Genomic DNA, 24066 nt, shown 5'->3' on the forward strand with positions numbered 1-24066 from the left:
CATAGGGCATCATGATAGCACTCTAAGGTCAAAATGCCCATGCTGGATCTTGGTCCTGCTACTCACTAGTAATTTCACCTCAGGCAAGTGGCTTAATGTCTCCGTACTTCAATTGTTTCTTTTATAAGATGGAAATAATATTAATAATACCTAACTCTTAGTGCTGTTGAGGGATTCAATGAGTTTATATAGAAATCACTTAGAACAACGCCTGGCATATGGTGTGCTATAAGGATTTGCTATTTTTGGGGGGTGGTCCAGAAATGTGAGAGGGTTTCTTACTCTCAGGAAGTGGTTTGCTGGTGTATAAACATCTTTATCTTGTGCCCAAGGCCCACAATGTTTAATTCAGAGAGTATTCCATGTGAAGCCTCCTCCATTTCTTACTAAGGAACTGAGGCTTCTTGGAGAAATGGATGATTACAGGTGTAGAACAGGAAATGCATAGGATGAGTCAGGAACATCATGTCACATCGGAAAGCAAGGAAGCTATCACAGGCCCTTTGGGCCATGTTAAAATGACTTAAGAACAATGTGGAATTGCTTCCAAGAGCTAAAGATGGAAAATTGAAACATCAAAAGGAATAATAGCTGTAGTATATTGAAATATGTCAAATATATTAAAAATCCTGGAGCTCAAAGTGATATTTTAAATGAACAAAAATAGTCATTGATTACTTTTGGAGGACTCTAGGGACCCTATTAATTATTGAGAAAACTGGTAAAGAAAGGGGAAGATGAAACATTTACCCTGTTTTTCCTTTGTAAACTTTGCCTCAAGGTAACCAAATATTTAATAGTTGATGCAGGAAAGTTTTTTCTTTATAGAAGTATTCCTGCCAACAAATTTATAAACGACATTTAGAATTAGAATATCATGATTTTGTAACTCCTAATGAAATAATAGGGGTGGCCATACTCTCTATTCATGGAATTTCTCCACACTCTGCTTCCCAAGTTCCTCCTGAAACAATTGTGCTTCTTTGTGCCAATCTTGGCTCCATTTGCTAATCGTGTCCTCTTCATGAAAGCCCTGCAGATCGATGACTTAGTTGGACAAGCTGTCTGGTTTTAATTTCCCTTTTGCCACTGAATGCTGTATCTGTGGGTTTTGTTGTTATTGTCATTTGTTGTTTTTCCAGAAGCCAGCCTCCACCTTCAGGTCTTGCTCCACCTCCAAATACACTCACACACGTAGACCCTATGCTTTCAGGAACTTACGCCCTGCCTGTGTCCTTTACGCTAGATATCCACTCAACTGGGAGTTACTCATTCTCATTTCTTCCCTTCCATGTGGCTCTAGCAAAATCTGCCCTGGAAGTATGACTTGTTAGGGAAATTAAGTAGGACTTTTAAGAGCAGTGAAGAACACAAAAAGAAACAGTTGGGATAAGTTGAAGGTCCCCATTCTACCCCATTCCCAACTCCCTACCCTTCTTCTATCAAAGGAGAAATGTGGTGATTTGAAAGTAGGCATTTTGGCAAGGTGTCATTTTTTCCCAGCGGGCTTGGCCAGAACCATTCTCTGTTAATTTGGAGGGCTTTAAAAAGAAGACCAGCCCAGGAAAAGGTGAATGAATTGTTTGCATGTTAGCATAACCAACTGTCCCAGTTTGCCCAGAACTGAGGGGTCTACCAGGACACAGGATTTCCACAGGAAGTACCAGGGCAAATTGGTCACCCAATAGTAAAACTAAGGCTGTATTTCTTAAAAAAAAATACAGGTCAAATCATGTGAGTGGAGAAATTCTTTCATCAGTGGATACAAGTCTGTTTTCTTTATGATAAAACTGATAGCTATGATAAAGTATGTTTGTACTTGAATAATTACCTGGCCACGGCCAACACCGGTTGACAGATTGGTCTAGATTCAGAAACACACTGTTTTCCCCAACTCATGAAACCACCTTCCATGGTTCTCTGTTTCAAAGCTGACAGTAACCCAGGCAAGGAAACTCTCCAACACTTGGCTGAAGCCTTATAGTTTGAAAATAATAATATCAATATTAATATCAAAAATCTAATTACTTAAAAGAGTTTATGATTTCTTTTCAGTTGCCATTTTTGTCTTGAAAGGGCTGCACTGTCAAATTACTATGCTCTAAAGCCAACAGAAATAACTTTTTTCTCTGAATGGTTAAACACTAATTCCAAACAATTCGTGCTTCATTTTGCTTTTGATTTGTAGCATGAAAATTTTGAAAATTTAAGAACTTTTTGTTATATGACCCCTGCTTTACAGAGTGACAATGGAGGTTGGGAAACTGTTAGCTTGGTCAGAAGGGAAATTTGACTCCTCTGCCTTCCCTCCAAAAGCCCTGTCTTTTGACACAGAGGTTAATTTTGTGTTTCCAAGATGGAGAGGAGATTCCTTCTTCCTTTCCATGGGGACAGAGTAAGTAGTAAAGATTTGAGCTCTAGAAATGGGGATGATGATTAATTCAGAATACGTAGAATTTATAGATTCCATGGAACGGTGTCTGAGGACTGTCAGATTGTATCTGAAATGAGGTTGGTGTATATGTGCATTTTTCTAGTTAGAATTTCTATAACTTTTACCAGGTTACAAAGGGGACTTTAATCTAATAAAAGATTGGAACCAATGTTTTACAATACAGGACAAAAGGAGAAACCAAGACAAGTGTCTTTCACCAAAAGGCAGAAGAATAAACCCTCTCTTGACACATTTCATTGATTCTGAGGTCTAGGATTTTTAACTGAGATGTTTGAGATTTGAGATAATCGGGATGCCTCTTAAAACTGATGACATCTTAGATTGGATGAGGTATGGTAATCCTTTGTGGATTTTCGGACTTTATTTTATATTTCTGTTCTTCTCAGTAAGAAAGCCTAGTTGTCACAGAATGAGGCATCAAAATACTGTCAAAAGAGCTTTGACTTCAGAGCCAAGGGACCTAGAATTCCTGGCCCTGCTGCTTTTGAGCTGTGTGAGCTTTAGCAAATCATTTCCTCTTTCCAGGTCTGTCTTTCCACATCTGCAGAATGTGAAGGTGGAATCAGTAGGTTCCTCAGAATGCCTTTAGGGCCCATGGGGATGGAAGGGATGACAGGTGGGGGGGGTTCCAGAGTTCCCCCCACACCTCCTTTAACCTGGAACAGTTCTGTGTTGCCTGTTTTACAAAGCAGGCTTGTTTTTAAGTTTTTGTTGGAAGAATGGTTTCTGTTATTAGGGAAAATAAAAAGATTAGAAACCATCCAACTGGCATTTGTAACTGTGGGTCTAAAGAGTTTTATGAACTTTTCACCAGGTCTTCATACCCTTCTTTTAACGGTGCCAATTGGCTTACTCTTTGAGAGACAGTAAATCAGGGTGATTAGAAGCACAGACATTGGGTAAGATGGACCTACCTGGGAAGTCATCTTTGCTGTGTGACATTGGTCAAGTAATTATAACAATAGGGAGAATTTTGGTACCTCTCTTATGGGGTAGTTTTGAGATATCAAGAAGACAGTTCATGGAAAAGGCTCATACAATGCCTGACAAATGTGGATCCTCAGTGACCCACACAGTGACTGGTACTCCTGTCCCTTAGGTATGAAAGAGGGGAGGGGTCTTCATTGATCTTCACCAGAGTATCTTTGTTGGAATTCTGTCCCCCTCAATCCCATCTCACAGAAAGTCTTGCAGATTCTTGGACCTGTAGTCAACACCTGAGAGACATTTGCTGCTGGACATGACTTCAGCATGTTGGAGGGGTTATTATGTATACAGAAAGTGCCTTCAGGCTGGCAGGAGACATAAGAAATGGTAACAACTGTGACAGAGGAAGATTGAGTGTTCACCGTGGCCCAAGTAAGGGCACAAGGGTGGTAGGATGTGTTCCCTGCCATTTAGGAGCTGGGAGACCAACTAGGTAATTGGGTGGACACATGGCTAAATGACATGCCAGGGCACTCAGAGCAGGACTGAGTGATGCTTACATGCAGGTCTGGGGAGGCTAACCAGAGGAAATGACATTTTCAATGAACTTTGGGGGAAAAAGGGAATGATCACAGGTGGGAGGGTGAGAGGGAGAAGGGCTTCTCAGCCAGGGAATGGCAAAAACAGAGCATCTCTTCCAAAATAACATAAAGCAGTGATTAAGCAAAATCATTGTTAACATTACTTCTTGAGTGCTAGGTACTTAATGAAGCACTTTACATGCGTTATTTCCTGTAGTTCATTACATCTTAAACAACTCTGTGAGACAAGTTCTATTACTACCCTCATTTTATAGATGAGGAAACAGAAGCACAGAGAATGAAGTCTCCTGCCCGACCTGGTAAGTGGGGTATCCTGGATTAGAACTCAGAAGTCCATTCTCTTAGCCAAATGCACACATCAATAACGGGGCTGCACGACCAGATTGGGGCCGGGATATGGGACGTTAGGAGCACTATGCCTCATGACAGCCATGGAAACAATCCTGGTCCTTGCTTGCAGGACAAAGTTTCTCACCTGCAGCACTATTGACATTTTAGGCTGGATAATTCTTTGTTCTTCGGGACTGTTCTGTGCATTGTGGGATGTTTAGCAGCACCCCTGGCCTCTACCCACTTGATGCCAGTAACACTCCCTTCCCCAGTTGTGACAAACATGTCTCCAGACATTTGTAAATGTCCCCGGGGGGCAGAGCCTCCCCCGACTGGGAAGCGCTGTTGTAGGCAAGCTCATGCTAGGCGCTGGTTTGTTGTTGCACACGAGCCAAGCTGAAGCCAGCAGAAATTCTCTCTGGTGTGCACAAAATCGTCTCCAGCAAACTTTCGGCTTTAAAATTGTTCATCTCAGCAGCTGGGGTCTTGATTTCCCCAAGGTGACTCATACAACCACAGTCTGTGGGAGTCAGTCGGTTATCTGTTCTGACAAGGCCCCTGGTGTGTTCGAGGGAGGTGCGCCCCGACTCATCAAAGCATGCCGGATGCACAATTACATCTCTGCACTGTGCTTGCCAAAGCATGACAATTGGAATACTTTGATCCAAGGCTTGTTTTGTTCTGACCAGCATCAGAAGTTCTGAACCTTAGATTGAGTAGTGAAATTGATTATATATTCCATTTGCTACAAGCCTGCACTTATTTATCTTTTCATTTTCTGAGCCCACCTCCACAGACAACACTTACATAACCTTCTTAAAGGCATTTTCCATGGTGACTAGGCTTTTTAAGAGTAAGTTTGGGGATATGTCTGCATTATCAGTATCTCTCCCTCAGAACTTTGGAGGAGGGACCCCGGGCAGGCCCACTAGGAGGCATTCCTTGTCCTGTAGGAGCAACACCCCGACTCTGCTCTGTCCTCATCTGCACGTGGTGTTCTCCTTGTGTGTGTGTCCATCTCTGTCTTTACATTTCCATGTTTTACAAGGAAGCTAGTCATATTGGATTAGGGCCCACCCTAATGACCTCATCTTAACTTGATCATCTGCAAAGACCCTATTTCCAAATAAAGACAACTTTGCGAGTACTTGGGGTTAAGGCATCAATATTTTGGGGAAGACACAATTGAATCCATAACAGGGGGCATCCCAGTAAGTGTGAGGTGGCCTGGCCATGGGAGATTATAGAAACAGCTGAGCCCTGGCACGTGAGACTTTGAGCAGAGGCCAGCTCCAGCAGTGTCCTGTGTCCCCTCCCGTCCCTGTCCTCCTCTTGTCCTGCACCACTCTTTGGATATTAATAGATATCCAAAGTGAGTGAAGAAAACATAAGAGCACCTGAATCTGGCGGCACTGAGAGAAAACAGAGGGAAGAGACCAGTGTTAGTTTTACCTACAGGTCTCTCTTCTCTCAACAATGCCGTCTTCTTGCCTTCTGGCCCCTTTGTGTGAGCTTCAAACTTCATTTTCCTTTTGGCTCGGATCATGGAGCCTTCTCTTTAAAATTTAGGTTTCCTTCCTTCCCTCCATTTCTTCCTTCTTTCCTTTCCTTCTTTCCCTGATCCCCCCCCCACCTTTTTTTTTGTTGGGGAAGAGAGGGTCTCATGGAAGGAAGAAGCAGCAGCTCTATTCTCCTCCAAGGGAATACAGTGTAGTGAGTGTATGTACAGTGTAGTGAGGGAACAGGAAGAAAGTCTAAACCTTCCTCTTACTTTAATCTTTGTCCCTCTCCCTTCATCCTATTCTCAACTGGAGGGACTGAGGGTGTTTAATCTTCAGGTAGAATTGAGTCTAGAAGTGGAGTGTGGTGAGGACCACACAGAGGCAGGTGCTGGGAGAGGAGACAGGCCTGACAATGTAATATCCACTCCCCCTGAGCTCACCTAGATATTAGATTTGCTTATTTTATCCTGATGTGTAAATGTCAGATAATTCAACTGTGCTAGAGTGTTCGCATATCATAAAAGAGTTGCTATAAACCACCATCTTTAATTGGCAAAATAGTGAGCTAAATGATGAAGGAAAGAAGAAACTAACATTTTTGAGCATTTATTCTACATCAGGCCCTGCCTGCATTAGGGACTTCTTCGTTTATCCTCTTGCTGCATCCATCAAAGCCAGGGAAGCAGGCAAGATTAGTTCCATGTACTGATGAAGATGTGGAGGTACTGTGAGATTGGATGATTTGCCTAAGGTTAGACAATAATTCTATGCATCATGGGCCTTGTCAATAAATGGCCTTATGTCATGCAACCTTGCTAAACTCATTTATTAGCTCAACTAGTTTTTCTTTTAGGGAATTCCTTACAATTTACATAATTCTGTATATACATAATTCTGTCATCTGTGAATAGAAATAGTTTTACAACTTCTTTTTCAATTTGGATGTCTTTTATTTCTGTTGCTTGACTAATTGCTCTGCCTAGAATCTCCAGTACAATATTGAAATAAAAGTGGCAAGAGTGGACATTCTTGTGTTGTTCCTGATCTCATGGGACAAAGCTTTCAGTTTTTCACCATTAAGTGTGATGTTAGCTGTGGGTTTTTCATACATGCCTTTTATAAGGTTGAGGACATTTTCTTCTATTCTGAGTTTGTTGTTTTTTTTTTTTTAATCATAAAAGAATGTTGAATTTTGTCAAAATTTTTTTCCGTCTATTAAAATGGCCATGCAGTTTTTGTCTTTATTCTATTATTATTGTAAATCATATTGATTGATTTTCATTTATTGAAACTACCTGGCATTTCAGATTTAAGTCATGATGTATATTTCTTTTTATATGTTGTTGAATTTAGTTTGCTAGCATCTTTTGAGGATTTTTCATCTATGTTCATGAGGGATATTGGTCCATAGTTTTATATTCTTTTGATGTCTTTGTCTGGTGTTGGTATTAGGGTAAGAATCATCTTGTGGAGTAAGCTGGGAAATGCTTTCTCTATTTATATTTTTGAAAGAGTTTGTGAAAAATTGAGGATTGGTATTCATTCATCTTTAAATCTCTGTAGAATTCATCAGTGAAGATATCTGGGTCTGTTATTTTATTTTTGTAGGAAATTTAAAAACAACTAATTTAATCCCTGTATTTGTTATAGGTCTATTAAGATTTTCTATTTCTTGAGTCAGTTTCAGTAATTTGTATCTTAATAGGATTTTGTCCATTTCATCTTGGTTATTGAATTTATTGGCATAGTTGTTCATAACATCCTGCTATGATTTTTAAAAAATTTCTCTAAGGTAGGTAACCATGTCCCATCTTTCATTCTTGGTATTAGTAATTTGAGGTGTTTCTTGTTTTTTTTCCTTTTTCTCTCTCTCTCTTTCTCTTTCTGTCAGCCTAACTAAAGGTTTATAAATTTTGTTGATCTTTTTAAAGAAATGACTTTTGGTTTTGTTGATTTTCTCTATTGTTCTCCTAGCCTCTATTTTATTTATTTCCTTTCTAGGCTTTATTATTGCCTTCTCCTGCTTGCTTCAGTTTCAGTTTGCTCTTTTATTTTTTATTTCTGAAGACGAATTAGGTTACTTATTTATTTGAAATATTTCTTCTTTTTAAAATATAGACAACGACAGCTATAAATTTCTCTCTAAGCACTGCTTTAGCTGCATTCCATAAGTTTTGATATGTTGCATTTTGTTTACTTAATCTCAAAGTATTTTCTAATATTCCCTGTGATTTCTTCTTTGATCAATTGGTTATGTATGAGTATGTTGATTAACTTCCAGATATTTGTGAATTTCTCAGACTTTCCTCTGTGATTGATTTCTATTAATAGTTTCATTTCATAGTGGTCAGGGAACATGATTTATATGATTTCAATCTTTTTAAATTTATTGCTTTTATGGATTAAAACATGGTTTATTCTGGAGATGTTTCATTGTGCATTTGAGAGGATTATGTATTCTGCTATTGTTAGGCAGATCATTCTATAGTTGTTTGTCTGTTAGAAGAAAAACTTTAGACAAATTAAACTTAGCAGAGTTTATTTGAGCAGAATTGGGCAGCACTCAGAACTGAAAGAGGTTCAGAGAACTCCACTCAGTGGTGTGAGGAGTGAGATTTTATAGGCTAAACACGGAAACAAAGAAGAAACATCATTTGATTGGGTACAACTAGATATCTGCTTTATTTGAGCATGGTGTGATCAGTGAACTGCCTGTGATTGGCTGAAGTTTGGCTGTTTGTGATGGGCCAAAATCCAATTATAAAGTTCAGTTTCAGTTTGTTTACATTAAGTTATGGTTTGTTACATTGGAACTCAAAGTAGGGAGATAGCCTCAGAGGAATGACTTCCTGCTTATTTAATTTAACAGGTATAGATAGTAAGAGTCATTCAAGTCTTCCATTTCATCATTGATATTCTGTTTGTTCTGTCCATCATTGAAACTGGGGTACTGAAGTTGTTACCTGTTATTGTTGAATTGTCTATTTTTCTTTTTAATTCAGTAATATTTTTCTTCATATATTTTGGAGCTCTTTTGTAAGGTTCATATATGATTATAATCATTATGCCTTCCCAATGGCTTAACCTTTTTATTGCAATAATTTTTATCTTAAGGTCTGTTTTGTCTGGTCCAACTTTCTTCTGGTTACTGCTTGCATGGTATACTTTGTTTTCCCCATTTTTGAACATTCAACCTATTTGTGTCTTTTCTATATCTATTGAGTTTTTTCTTTATTATGTTTTTCTTGTTTATTCTCTTTATATGGTGAATTATATTTATTGATTTTTGAGTGCCATACTCACCTTGCATTCATAAAATAAATCCCACTTGTTTATGTTGAATTATCATTTTTGATTATTGTTAGATTCAATATGCTCATATTTTATAAGGAATTGCCGTACTCTGTCACGAAACAGCAATTTTCTAGTGTCAAAGTAATGCCAACCTCATACAATGAATTGAGAAATATTAGGTTGGTGCAAAAGTAATTGTAGTTTTGGCATTGTTGAAATTTGCTGTTTGATATTAAAATATATTCTTAAATAAATGTGGTTATGTTATACATCATTTTAATGTACATTTCTCACTTTATGTCTTTTTGCTAATGACTTATTACTTGCTGTTTATTTTATCTTTATTTTAGACTATGGAAATAATGTTAGACAAAAAGCAAATTCAAGCAATTTTCTTATTCAAGTTCAAAATGGGTCATAAAGCAGTGGAAACAACTGGCAACATCAACAATGCATTTGGCCCAGGAACTGCTAAGGAACGCACAGTGCAGTGGTGGTTGAAGAAGTTTTGCGGAGGAGATAAGAGTCTTGAAGATGAGGAGCACAGTGTCTGGCCATCGGAAGTTGACAACGACCAACTGAGAGCAATCCTCTTACTACTATACCAGAAGTTGCCTAAGAAATCAATGTCAACCATTCCACAGTTGTTTGGCATTTGAAGCAAATTGGAAAGGTGAAAAAGCTCGATAAGTGGATGCCTCATGAGCTGACTGAAAATAAAAAAAAAACAAAACTGTCATTTTGAAGTGTTATCTTCTCTTCTTGTACGCAACGATGATGAACCATTTCTCTATGGGATCATGACGTGTGAAGAAAAGTGGATTTTATACAGCAACCGGCTGTGACCAGGTCAATGATTGGAGCGAGAAGAAGCTCCAGAGCACTTCTAAAAGCCAAACTTGCACCAAAAAAATGTCATGGTCACTGTTTGGTGGTCTGCTTCTGGTCTGATCCACCACAGCTTTCTGAATCTTGGCAAAAACCATTACATCTGAGAAGTACAGTCAGCAAATTGATGAGATGCACTGAAAACTGCAATGCCTACAGCTGGAATTGCGCAACAGAAAGGGCCCAATTCTTCACAACAACGCCCAACTGCAGGTCACACAACCAATGCTTCAAATGTTGAATGAATGGGGCTACAAAGTTTTGCCTCATCTGCCATATTCACCTGACCTCTCACCAATCGACTACTACTTCTTCAAGCATCTCCACAACTTTTTTCAGGGAAAATGCTTTCACAACCAGCAGGATGCAGAAAATGCTTTCTAAGAGTTCATTGAGTCCTGAAGCATGGATTTTTATGCTACAGGAATAAACGAACGTATTTCTCATTGGAAAAAACGTGTTCATTGTAACTGTTCCTATTTGGATTAATAAAGATGTGTTTGAGTCTATTTATAATGATTTAAAATTCACAATCCCAAACCACAGTTACTTTTGCACCAATCTATTATTTCCCACTCCTCTAGTTTCTAAAATTGTTTGTGTAAGATTGGTATTATTTCTTTTATAAAGGTTTGATAAAATTCACCAGTGAAGCCATCTGAGTCTAGAGAGTTTCCTTCTTCCCTAGCAATGTTTTTAATTGAAAACTCAATGTAGGGATGTTTTTAATTGAAAACTCAGTGCCTTTAAGAGATACACAACTGTTTTGATTTTCTTCTTCTTGTTTCAGGTTTGGTCTTTTGATAAATTTCTCCATTTCAGCCAAGTTGTCAAATTCATTGTCATTTGTTGTTCATAGCATTCTATTATTGTCTGTTTAGTGTCCAGAGAATGTTCAGTGACATCCTATTTTGTTTTAGATGTTAGTGATTTTTGATGTTAGTGATTTTTGACTTTTTTTTCTTGATCAGTCTAGCTAAAGGTTTATCATTTGTATCGATCTTTTTAAACAAGCAACTTATGATTTCATTGATTTTTCTCTATTTGTTTGCTTTTCATTTCATTGATTTACACTTTTTAATATTTCCTTCCTTGAACTTTGGGTTTCAGCTCTTATTTTTTTTTGTTTTTTAGCTTCTTAAGGTGGCAGCTATAATAGCTGATTCTAGACTTTTAAAAAATTGTCAATATATGCATTTAATGCTATAAAATTTTTTCTAAGAATGGTTTTATTGAATCTCCTAAATTTTGATATGGTATGTTTCATTTGTTTTGAAATATTTTCAAATTTCCCTTGTCAATTTTTCTGTAAAAAATGAGCTCTTTTGAAGTGGGTTGTTTTTTCCAGATATTTGAGATTTTCCTGACATTTTTCTGTTTTTGGAATTTAGTTTCATTCTTTTTTAGTCAGAGAAAATGGATTGTATGATTTCCATCCTTTGAAATGTATTGAGACTTGTTTTATGACCCAGTGTATGGTAAATCATAGTGAATTTTCCATGTGCACATGAAAAATATCTATATTCTGTTGTTTTTTGGTTACTTGTGCTATAAATGTCAATTTGATCAAGTTGGAAGTAAGTGTTTAAGTCTTAACACTATTTTGTCTAATTTATCAAATACTGGGAGAGGAGTGTTGAAACCTCCAACTATAGTTGGGAATTTGTTGACTCCTCCTTTGAGTTCTATCAGTTTTTACTTCATGTATTTTGATGCTCTGTTGCCACATACCTGTTTAGTTAGGGTTGTTAGGTCTTCTTGAGAAACTGAACCTTTTGTTTTTATGAAATGTCCCTCTTTATCACAAAGACTGGAGGACTGGTAACATTCCTTGTCCTAACATTTACTTTATCTGATATTAATATAGCCATTCCAGGCTTTTTTTAATTATTGGTTTACTTTGTATATCATTTTCTACTCTTTTCCTTTTATAATGTAAGGATCTTACATCAGTCTATCTCTGTTCACCTTCAGACTTTATATTATTATTATAATACAATTTACTTCTACATGTTATAAACTCTATAATATATTATTCTTACTTTCTAAAAAAAACCAATTTTCTTTTAAATAATTAAAACACAAGGGAAAACTTTTTTCCCTTTTTATAGATAATTATTATTTAAACTGTTCTCAATCCTTTTGAGCAGAGCCAAGTTTCGATTTGGTATCATTTTCTTTTTGGCCATAGAACTTCCTTTAACATTTCTAGAAGCGTATAGCTCCTCACAATAAATTTTTGTAGTTTTTGCTTATCTGAAAACATTTCAAATTACTCTTCACTCTTTTTTTTTTTTTTTTTTGAGACAGAGTCTCACTCTGTTGCCCAGGCTAGAGTGAGTGCCGTGGCATCAGCCTAGCTCACAGCAACCTCAAACTCCTGGGCTTAAGGGATCCTACTGCCTCAGCCTCCCCAGTAGCTGGGACTAGAGGCATGTGCCACCATGCCCGGCTAATTTTTTCTCTCTCTCTATATTTTAGTTGGCCAGATAATTTCTTTCTATTTTTAGTAGAGATGGGGTCTTGCTCTTGCTCAGGCTGGTCTCGAACTCCTGACCTTGAGCAATCCACCCGCCTCAGCCTCCCAGAGTGCTAGGATTACAGGCGTGAGCCACCGCGCCCAGCCTACTCTTCACTCTTGAAAGAGGTTTTCACTCGATAGAAAATGAAGTTTTTTTTCCTTTCAGCACTTTAACGATGCTTTATTGTCTTCTGTCTTGTATTGTTTGTGATATAAAATCAGCAGTCATTCTTATCGTTGCTTTTCTGAATATAATGTGCCAGTTATACTTATGGCTTTTTAAAAGTTATTTCTCTATCACTGGTTGGTAGAAATTTGATTATGATGTGCTTTGGTATGGTTTTATTTTTTTCCTTTTATTTTGTTTTGTTGCTTTTGAACTTTTTGACTGTGTGTGTTTATGGTTTTATCTTAAAATTTCATTACTTCTTTAAATATTCTTCTCTGCCCCCTTTCTTTTTCAGACTCTAGTTGTATCTATATTAAACTGCTTGATACTATCACTCATGTTACAAGGGCCCTGTTAATTTTTTTTCTCCTTTCTCTTTGTGCTCAAATTCAGGTAAGTACTATTGCCATGGTTTTAGATTACACTGACTTTTTTTCTGTGATGTCTAATCAGTTATTAATCTCATGAAGTAATTTTTTTTCAGATGTTGCATATTTCAGCTCTAGAAGGCCTCTTTTGTTCCTTTTTATTTCTTTAATTTCTTTTCTTCTCATTTTCATGTTTTCTTATAAATCTTTGAACATATTTATATTAGTTACTTTAAAGTGCTTGTCTGCTAATCACACTGTTTGTCATTCCTTCATCTATTTTTATTGGCAAAGAGATTCCTGCCTATGCATAGAAATATACCCACAATTTGTGAAAAACTTTTCTGTATCCTCTGGTGGTATATTTGGCTTCAGGTAAAAGAATGACAGTAACTTAAGGAAATGGAGGGTTTATTTGTCTCATGAAAGTGCTTGGAGGTAAGCAATTGCTGGTTCTGATGCAACTCAATAATGCAAAGGTTATTGTAATTCTTTTTGTTGTTTTCCTCATCTCAGTAACATCATTGTTTCAGGAAAACTGCAAACCTCCATATATCAGACATCATAGTTGTATTCTAAGTAGGAAAAACATTATGACTTAAATCTATTTTATTCCCCCCAGAAAACAGTGGTTTATCGGAAATTCAATCCAGTGGCTTTCCATGTTATTGGCCAGGACTGGGTCACATGACTTTTTCTGGACTAATCAATCCTCAAGTTGAACAACATTGTCATCACTATTTGGGACCAATGATAAATCTCCTTGGACTCCTGAGCAAATTGGGGCTCTGATAGCAGGGAGACAGATGGTGGGGAAGGGACAGAGTGTTGTACATTCTCTGCAGTGGGAAATGTCAGGTTCACTGGCATTTGATCTTCATCTTATAGGTAACTTGGTGGGAGAGAGGAGAGTCAAGAGCAATGTGTATAATCTCCAATATTATCTGTTAAATAGATCTCAAACAAGAAGAAGCTTAGAAGCAAATTGTAACACGTGTGAACTCTAGTTTCTGTAGTCTTTTAAACATATAGAGGCAATTTAATTGCTGAGTTTTATACCAGCAGAAAGGTCTGGTAGCACAATAGGATGCTGAGAATAATAGTAAATTGTAAGTGGGGGGCAGGACGTAAGTCACTGATTGAGTTTGTGGACTTTGTTTCATTTCTCGAAAACTTTTACTGTGAGCTATGTGACCTTGAACAACTCACTTAACCTCTTTCAGCCTCAATTTCTTCCTCAAAAACTAGAAATAATGATACAGCTGTTATGAGGGATTAACAATTACTTATCTGTATTATTTCTAGTTTATTATTGTATTCTTTCTTATTTATTAATAAAAAACTAGGAATAATAATATAACTATTGTGCCTGGCTAAGAATAGCAGTTCTCAAAGATTTAGGTGTCCAGGCCACTTTAAACCCTTGAAAATTAATGAGGCTCCCATAGAACTTTTGTTTACATTTGTTATAGCTATTGACATTTACCATATTAATAATTAAAACTGAATATTTTCAAAAGTATTCATCAATTCATTAAAAATAATAAAAATGCACTGCATGTTAAAAAAAAGCCTCACAGTTGTTTTAGTTGCCAAATGGCCATATCTCCAGCAATACATATTGTCCTAGAAGTTTATTTATCTCCCGCTGAGATCAAAAAGTCTTGAGGATGCAGTAGATCAAGTGGTTTGGACACTGATATCAGAGCTGGTTTGAATCTTTCCTCTACCACTCACTGACTCTGTGACCCCATGAAAATTATTTGACCTCCTGAGTTTAAGTTTCTGTTCCTGTACAATGAAGATAATAAAAATGCCTCTTTCATGGAGTTTTTTTTTTTTTTTTTTTTTTTTTTGAGACAGAGTCTTACTCTGTTGCCCGGGCTAGAGTGCTGTGGCGTCAGCCTAGCTCACAGCAACCTCAAACTCCTGGGGTCAAGCAATCCTCCTGCCTCAGCCTCCCGAGTAGCTGGGACTATAGGCATGTGCCACCATGCCCAGCTAATTTTTCTATATATATATTTAACTGTCCGTATAATTTCTTTCTATGTTTAGTAGAGACGGGGTCTCCCTCTTGCTCAGGCTGGTCTCGAACTCTTGAACTCAAATGATCCGCCCACCTTGGCCTCCCAGAGTGCTAGGATTACAGGCGTGAGCCACTGCGCCGGCCTTTCATGGAGTTTTAAATAAAAAAATAATATATTTTCCAAAATGAAAAAATAGCATTGTTTCACATTTCTTCAAATTTCTTCTGTGTTAATAGAAGGCAGCAGGATTTGCCTGTGTGGTTCTGCATTCAACCTGGTGTGGTGTCACATGTCATTTAGGCTCTGGTTAACTCCACTGTGTACTTGTGAGAAATGAGGGACAAGAAAGGCAAATAATGCTTTAATCTTATGATAAAAATAGTTTTGGTCTTACCTACTCCCATGAAATATTTCTGGGGGTTCCTGGACCAGACAGTGAGAACTGTTGGTTAAGAAAATAGGCTCTTACCCTCCTCACTGGGTAAACATGGGCAAGACAATGAATGTCTCAGTTTATGCACCTGTAAAATGGAGGTAATAATACTACCTGTCTCATGGGGCTGCTCTGAGGATTATGTGAATTCTCTTTTATATCGTGTGGAATTTAGTAAATGATCAAAGTCAATGATTATTCATATTACTGCTTAGTGAATGTACCACCAGTTTTTTCCTCCCCTTTTCTTTTGGAGGGAACGGAAACTTTGGAATATTTTGTTTGAGAAGAAGAGACAAACAATTATTGATGGGGACCCAACATTTGGAAAAAAATGACTCTTTTGGGAAGTAATGAATTCATATCATCCACATCATATTATAAATCATTTTTTGGCCATTATCTAACTTATTCATGCAACAAACTGATATGGGTGAGGGATATTTATTATCCCCATTCCACACATCAGGCAACTGAGACTCAGAGGTTAAATAACCTGCCTGAAGTCAGAATTTGTGCAGGGAATCTTTATCTTCTGGCTCCATATCCTGTGCCTTTGAAGTCTCCTCCCTGCCTCTCATTTCTGATTTTTGCACATTAATATGCATGTAGTGCACCTGCTCCCTGAGAGGCGGGTTTGCCTGCATCAGCTTTTGAAGTTGGTGCTTGAAACTTGTTTTTATTAAGGATGGAAAATTCACTGAATAGACAGATGGATGTGGAGGCCTTTACATCATTTTGGAGATGAAAAGTGCTGGGTAAGTGTTATTATCCATGTGCTGGTAATTTGATCAAAAAAAGCAATAACTATGCAGAACTGACCCTAAGAAAATGAGATCTGGAAAGGGAGCAGTGGCTATCAACTTTGAGCCAGAAGACCTCAGGCTTATTCAAATTTTGATTCAGGAAGTTCTTATGGGCTGAAGAGAAAATGTCTGCCTGAGACACTAATAAATTCCAGGGTCGACCTCGGTGTAGCAGGAGGCTGGCAAGGATGTACAAATTCAATACCATTAGCAGAGAAATGAAGATGGACCCCCAGTGACTCCTGGGAGAATTTTGCAGGCAGGAAACTGGGGGAGAAAGGTAAAAATGCTAATAATGGACATTAAAGGCTCTGAAAGCCAGTTGCCTGGCACTATTAATAGGTATAGAAGTAGTAATGCTAGTAATGATGCTACCTGACATGGATTGAGGGTGTCCTCTTGGTCATCTTCTGTACCAGGGACCTTATATTGCTGTTTCATTTAATCCTCACAAAATTCCTATGAAGGAGACATTTTTACTATCCTCATTTTACAGGAACAGAAACTTAAACTCAGGAGGTCAAATAATTTTCATGTGGTCGCAGAGTTAGTAAGTAGTAGAGGAAAGATTCAAACCAGCTCTGATATCAGTGTTCAAACTACTCGATCTATTGCAATCTCAGGACTTTTTGATCTCGGGGGGAGATAAAATAAACTTTTAGGAAAATATGTATTGCTGGAGATATGGCCATTTGGTAACTAAAACAACTCTGAGCTTTTTTAGGGTAGCTTTAATCTTCGGGGTATTTACCTGTTAGGTTACCAAACATGGATGTATTCTTATTACTCTGACACCTGCTGTTGTTCCTTACCGCTTCTGCAATAGTAGTCAAACCCCTCAAGGGAAGTTGAAGTCCAATATTGTCTCTGGAAGGTCTGGAAGCTAACAAAAGGCAGACAGCCCTTGGAGCCTTAGCATTGTCCAAGGTCATCAATAAGCATCCACAATGTGCAAAGCATGTGGGTGACACAGAGCAAATCCCACCTGAGCCTCACCTTGCTCCCTTAGGGAGCTCACAGTCTAGTGTGGGAGATAATATTTATTTGCAAATAATAAGTCAGGTGGTGGTGGGTGTCTTAAGAAAGGGGCTAAGCTACGTGGGACAGAAATTCAGAAGCAGGGTAGAGGGGGAAAACACCGAGAGACGATGTTCTATGAAGTCACCCAGTGAGGTCTGAGTGGGATGGTTAGAGGAATGCTAGGGGAAAGACTAGAAAAGGGGCCTGCAGCATCGGCCCAAGGGCCAAATCCCACCCACACTCTTGCTTTGCATTGAATCTGCTATATTCGCATATCAGTGTCTTAAATCACTAAGAAAGATCACATGCATCATTAAATCCCCACAATAACTCTGTGGCTTTTACAGATTAGGAAACCAAGCCTTAAGGACTTGGTTAAAAACGCTTGTCCAAGATCACATAGCTACTAAATGGCTGGTCCAGAATTTAGATTTAGATGTTGTCAACCCAAATCCAGCTCTCTTTCCCTGGCAACAGGGCTAATTTCCATGGCAATTCTGTTTTTCCTTAAGCCTCTGCCCTGATTTGGGGGAGCTCCAAATTCTCTCTGTCAAAGTGCATCCTCTGGACCTGATTTTTTCTCCACTTCCTGCCTCAACACAAAGTCAGGGAAGATAGGTCCTAGGTGAGTTCTGGTTGTTGTTACAGCATCGTATTAGCTCAGCTTTCTCCACGCTGCCACTCTGACCCTAGAACATGTGTCATCCTTCAAACAGAAGTTGACTGGATTCCAGCCCCTTTCCTCTTTCCTTTCTGTCTGTAAGCCCCACCCTGTCTCCTGGTCCACTGCTTCCACTTGGGTCCACAGGGCTTGTGCAGACTGAGGCCATCTGAACGGCAGCAGGTTCAGCGTGTCATTGCCTGAGGTTGGAAATGAGACAGCTCTTGCTGCCTTCTCATGTCTGCTGAGTACTTACATTGCACCCTTCACTGAAACATTCTTTAATTTGAGCCCACAGTGTGTTGAGTGGGGACTTTTAGCACTAAAGCAAGGCCAGTTTTAACCTTTAGGAGGTATTTTTAGTTGGGAGAAGGGATAACTCTGGCATTTTTGAGTTCATACCTAATATGCATGTAATCTGCCAGTGTAGCTCTTCTGGCAGATTTGGGCGATGGTTCAGGTGATCTCTGGACAAGAATGAGGAAATAGTTATGACAGAAGCGCAGCCCACAAGCATCTCCGTCTCAGGGGCTCTGCAGAGGATCCTTAGCTAAGGGATAGCTTTTTAGCAACTTTCACTGGCATTAGTCCCCACGAGAGACCTTTACTGGAGGTTTGTGTACCAGTTAGAATGCTAGTGGCTGTAAGTGATAGAAACATACCTTAAATAACAAAAAAATGTTATCTCATTGGGCAGGAAGGTCAGAATGAAGGTGGGTCTTGGGCATGGAATTGAATGACCTGCCTCTTCTCTGTGATTCTCTTAGCTTTCCCTTCTTTGTGTGCGATGGTGTTTGTTTATTTGTATGTTTGCTTGCTTTTTTCCCTAGTTGGGTCCCTTCAAGACCCATACATTCTTCCATGGTCATGTCTAGTGAAATAGATGGAGAGACAGAGAGAGAGAGAGAGAGAGAGAGAGAGAGAGAGAGAGAGGGAGAGGGAGACACCCTTTTCCTAAGCAAACTGATGGAAATTACTTAGGTGAGCTGCCCACCCTTAGAGATGTTCTTCAGTCAGGATAATGTCATGTGACATTTGGCTTAGACAAATCAAGATCTGAAGCTGGTACTAGGGTGGATACATTAATAAAACTGGAGTCCTATGCGAGTAGATTTTGGGTAAGCAACACCCAGGGTCCACCATAGTCCACTAAGTGCCTGGTGCTATGCGAGGATTCTACAGGTTCTCAGGGTCATTGGAGGCACTTAGGAGTCATTGTCTAGGTCTGCAGATGGTGATGGCGAAGGTGAGGAGGGTGGAACGTTTCTTAGTGTGTGTATATTGATTTGTGATGTAACATGTAATACAGTACATGTTTTAATATACATAGCACTTTTTAGGTTCAGCAAGGAATATACCAGTCCCTAAGGGCAACCAAGTTTTGCTCCATGAGTGAATCCTAAAGGAAATTCCCATATGGGGGCTTTACATGTAAAATACATTCAAGTTTATCTCTGAATGACAGCAAAATTTCTAAGATCCTTACATTCCACAAGAGCAGTGATGTGTTTCACTAGACTGCTTCATGTGGTGTCTGTTGACACCCTCCTGGAGCACAAGATGAAAACCTAGCTCAGAGATGGTGATTTGGGCTAGAGCAGATGGTGAGGTCCAGGCATAGCTTTCTGGGGTGAAGCATGGGGTCCACATAGGAGGTCCACATAAACTTTTGTTCAAAGGTTTTTATCCAAGTCTGCTCACAACAGAGGACAGAATTTATATGTGGTGTGGGTTTGGGAGGATGGGGGGATGGGTGGATATGGGGGAATACCATGAAATTCCTTTGAAATCTTATATTTTTAAGTTCAAAATTCACACACTTTACATTCTACTTCTTGGTAGATACCTACATGTTTTAATATAAAAATCAGGTTTTGCCACAAATCTTTGAGTAAGATAGACGGTTCAGGAAGATGCACCGCACGTATGCTGTGGTTTAATGAAGCTCCAACATACATGGAAAGATTCTCCTGGCAGTTTCCCCATAATTGTGTTATTCTAGAACTACCATCACTGTTTTTTTCATGGGATTGTGACATCTCTACTTTTTGTAAAATTTAGGATCTGCGCAATAGACTAAATTTGAAAACTACGTACAGCTTTCAGTCTCATACTAAGCTGTAGTATTCATGAAGTGATAAATTCCAGGTCATGTTCAATTTCTTGTCTTCATTAAAATTAATACAAAATATAAAATAAATCTGGGGAGAGGATACAAACAGGAGCCTGTGTTTGCCTTTGCCAATGTTCCATTCTAAAGTTTGAGAAGCACAGATTCAGAGCGGTAGTTCTCAAACTTTACTGTGCTTAGGAATCACTAAGGAAGCTTATCAGTTGCATCTTCCTGGGCCCAACCTCAGGGGGTCTGGTGCAGTAGGCCTTAGGTGGGCCCCAAATCTGCATTTTTTTACCCCAGATCATGATGCAGATGGGTTCCAGAAAATTATGAATACTTACCTAAAAGATAGATTGTTTGTCTTTTAATGTTCTTCTCCAAATCTCTCCCCTTTTAGCCAGGTTTTTAACAGCGGCTGAAGAGTAGGCCATTTAACAACAAGAACAAAAATATAGTTAACATCTCTTGAGCAGTAATCATGTGCTTAACACTGTGCTCGTGAGGTTATGTTACCTCATATGTTACCTTGTTTAACCCTCAGAATAGCCCTATATGGTACATACTAATATTTTACCTATTGTACAGATGAGAAAACCAAGGTTCAGAGAGGTGCCCCATGTCACACAGCTATTAATAATAAGAAACTGTTGCCTAAATCTGCTCACCTGTGTACCTAGGTCCCAGGGTCCTACTCTCCCAATGGTGGCTTTCCATTTCATGGAAGAGATACACTACATGCTGTAGTTACTTGATGAGCAGGTAGCAACACTGACATGTGATCGTCGAAATTGTGGGTCTAAAGCAGGAGTCAGCAAACTTTTTTTGTAAAGGACCAGACAATAAATGTTTTTGCCTTTGCAGTCTATTCAGTCTCTGTGGTAACTGTTCAACCCTTCCCTTGTAGCGAAAGCAGCCGAAGACAGTACAAAGATGGATGGATGAGACCCTGTTTCAATCAAACTTTATTTATAAAAACAACAGTTTACCAAAGTAAGACTCTAAAGATATGTTATTTGAGTTTTCTGGCTTTCAGGACTCTGGGTAAAGGGAAGCTTGTGAAAAACACTTTATCCTTTTCCTTCATTTCCCTCTGAAATCATGATTCTGGTCATCCTATAGACATCCTTCCTTCTGGACATTCTGTGTGAACTCCCCACTTTGCCTTTGCTTGTTTTCTCCCAGTCACCTTCACCATCCATATGCCCATCTCTCAAATCTCAGTGCATGTCTCACTTCTTCCCCAAAAGGTCTCTCTACCTGGCTTTTAATTTGCTTGAACTCCATCCTTCATACACCTCTCCCACCTAAGAGGTGTTCTAAGAGCAGATCTGACATGGCTTTCCCTGGTTAACACCCTCCAGCAGCTTCCCACTACTTGCAGGGTAGAGCCTGAGTTCCTTCACTGCAGGCTCTGCTGATACTTGCCAGGGGCACCTGATGCCCCAGTCACACAAAGAGCTTCAAGCACATACCATGCTCAGGCCATGGGTGGTTCTTCACCCATGTGACTCTGACTGTGGTGTTGACTTGCACCACTCAGATCTGCAAGAATGGAACTTTCTCTTCATTCTTCAGACATGTCCCTGTTTCTTTATTTCTCATTTTCTCAGGACCTCCCAATTCTGCTCATGGTGGGAAAATGTCTCTCATCCTTTCATAGCAACTCAGTCACTTCTGTATTTAAGCACAGTCAATTCAGAATGTCAGCAAAGTCAGCTTAAGATTCTTCCTCCTGCCCTGTCCTCCATGGTGATCTAAGCTTCCAGGGGGATGATGTACCTCCTGGGCATTGAGGGAGGACACCAGCTGGCTTCTGTGGCTTTCTGGTGGTGGCCTCATTCTTTTGCAGGTGACATTTGCTGCTAATGGCTGTGATCTTGCTCTTGTTTCTGATTCCAAGGTCTATACATATCTTCCTCTTCTCTCCAGCTTTTATCTCCTTTTAGGCGGGAGAATTGTTCCACCATTTTTCATTCTACTCTACTCTATGGTTTACGGTATGAAGTCTATGCTCTGCATTGTTCAGTTTTAAGAAATGTAAAGGTGAGCTTTTGACATTTCCTCAAACACAATGAGTCAATGAAATCCTCAAACATTTTTCTCCCTGGAAAAGTGTCTTTTCAAATCTGAGAATTTGACTCTGTTCTAAACTGTCTCCTGCCAATGAAGCTCATGCATATAGATGTCTCTTGCTCTGTGTCTGAGATCTTTCAAAATATTACTGCTCAGTGTTTTATCTCACTTCTTCCATGAGGCCCTCCTTATCACCCCAGTCAATGGTAGGTGCCCTCGTCTGTGCTGGCATAATGCCTTGTGCATATTCCTATCATTGTTGCCCTGGATGCTATTATAATTGCTCATTTACTGGGTCACCTTCCAACACAGTATGACCATCCTGAAGACAAAAAAAAAAAATGCTTTTTAATTCCTTATATTTCTAGGGTTTAATACAATTCCTGTGCACTATAGCTGCTAAAAAATATGTTGTTTGTTAATTGAATAACCTGTGCAACCTCCCCTATAATTCACTTCAATGACCATCTACTTACTATCTACTGCCTTGTTAACTAGCTTTCAAGGCTGTGTTTTATCTTTTCAAATAATCATAAAGTCCTTGAAGTCACTGGCAATGCTATAGAATTTTATTTTTCTTTTATTCTCCTAAAACACTCTGTACAGAACTAGGTATACATAAATATTTGTTTAGCTGTTGATTAAAATTACTTCTCTTTTTAAAAGAAAACAAGTACATGCAACTTACAGTAACATTCTAATTTGGTTCTGCAGGTAGGTCATTTTGACTTTGCTGCATCATTTATCCTCATTGGTGTTTTGGTTATTAGATATTTGTCAGCTCTCCCAGACTTATGACTATGTTTATTTTAAGCCACTCTGTTCAGCCCTCCAGTGGTGGTTTGTGCTGGAAGGAAATTTAATAAGCATTGAATGATGACCAGATATTGGCTCTTTTCCACCAAATAAGCTCTCTAATCATTCCCGGGTCTGTCCTGTGAACTTGCATAAATTACAGAGGACGTGCTGTGTATTTCACAATATGTCCCTTTCACCTCGAATTTAGTCACAGAAAAGTGACATTAAGCAATTATGCTAATTAGCTGAGGAACGTTGAGCTAGTTACTTCCATCATTTGGAACTCAGTTCCTACATCTATTTTTAAAAAAGGAGAGAAGATAGTGTAATCTTGGAATTCCCTTTAGGTTGTATAAGATTCTGAACTTCAGATACAGGCATTCGGAGAAGGGAATGGGATGTAAAGAGTAGGCAACGGGAAATGCTGCCCTACCGAGCCAGCTGTTTCATGTTGAAAACCAATTCAGAGTCTGAAGTCGATTAAGCAGCAACACAGGGATGCAGAGAAGCTAGGGTTTTGAGGGAAATAACATCTGGTGCTTACTGGACGTCTTTTCCTAAAGGCCCACTGGAAGCACCTTTTCTTAGGAACAGGAAGTGTTGGTTTTGATGCCAAGTACTGGCCACTTTCACATAAGTAACCCTTACAACAATCCTAAGAGAGAGAGAGTTTTTATTATTTTTATCATCTTTATTTAGGGAACAAAAAATTGGATTAATTAAGGCCGAATAATGTGCACAAAATTGCACAACTAGAATACGGCAAAAGCAGGATTGGAACTCTTAAATTCATGCGTGCTCTTTCCCCTCTGCCCTGCAATTCCCAGTACTGATAACAGTCCTCTATCTTTATTTAAACAACAGTGTGATTTCAGTGCATGTCATTAGAAGTGGCTGGGAGCATCATTTAATGCTTTGGGCCACAAGAGTACCATTTAGTGCAATGAAGCAAATATCTTTTCATACAAATAATTTATTTGTACCAAAGTTTTCCACTTGAGCACCCAAAGTGAATTGGACTAATGTATTATTTTATACTAATGAGGTGGTTGGAACTCGTTGTATTTAGGGTTTAT

Source organism: Lemur catta, chromosome 4 (assembly GCF_020740605.2).
Source record: "Lemur catta isolate mLemCat1 chromosome 4, mLemCat1.pri, whole genome shotgun sequence".
NCBI classification, from domain to species: Eukaryota; Metazoa; Chordata; class Mammalia; order Primates; family Lemuridae; genus Lemur; species Lemur catta.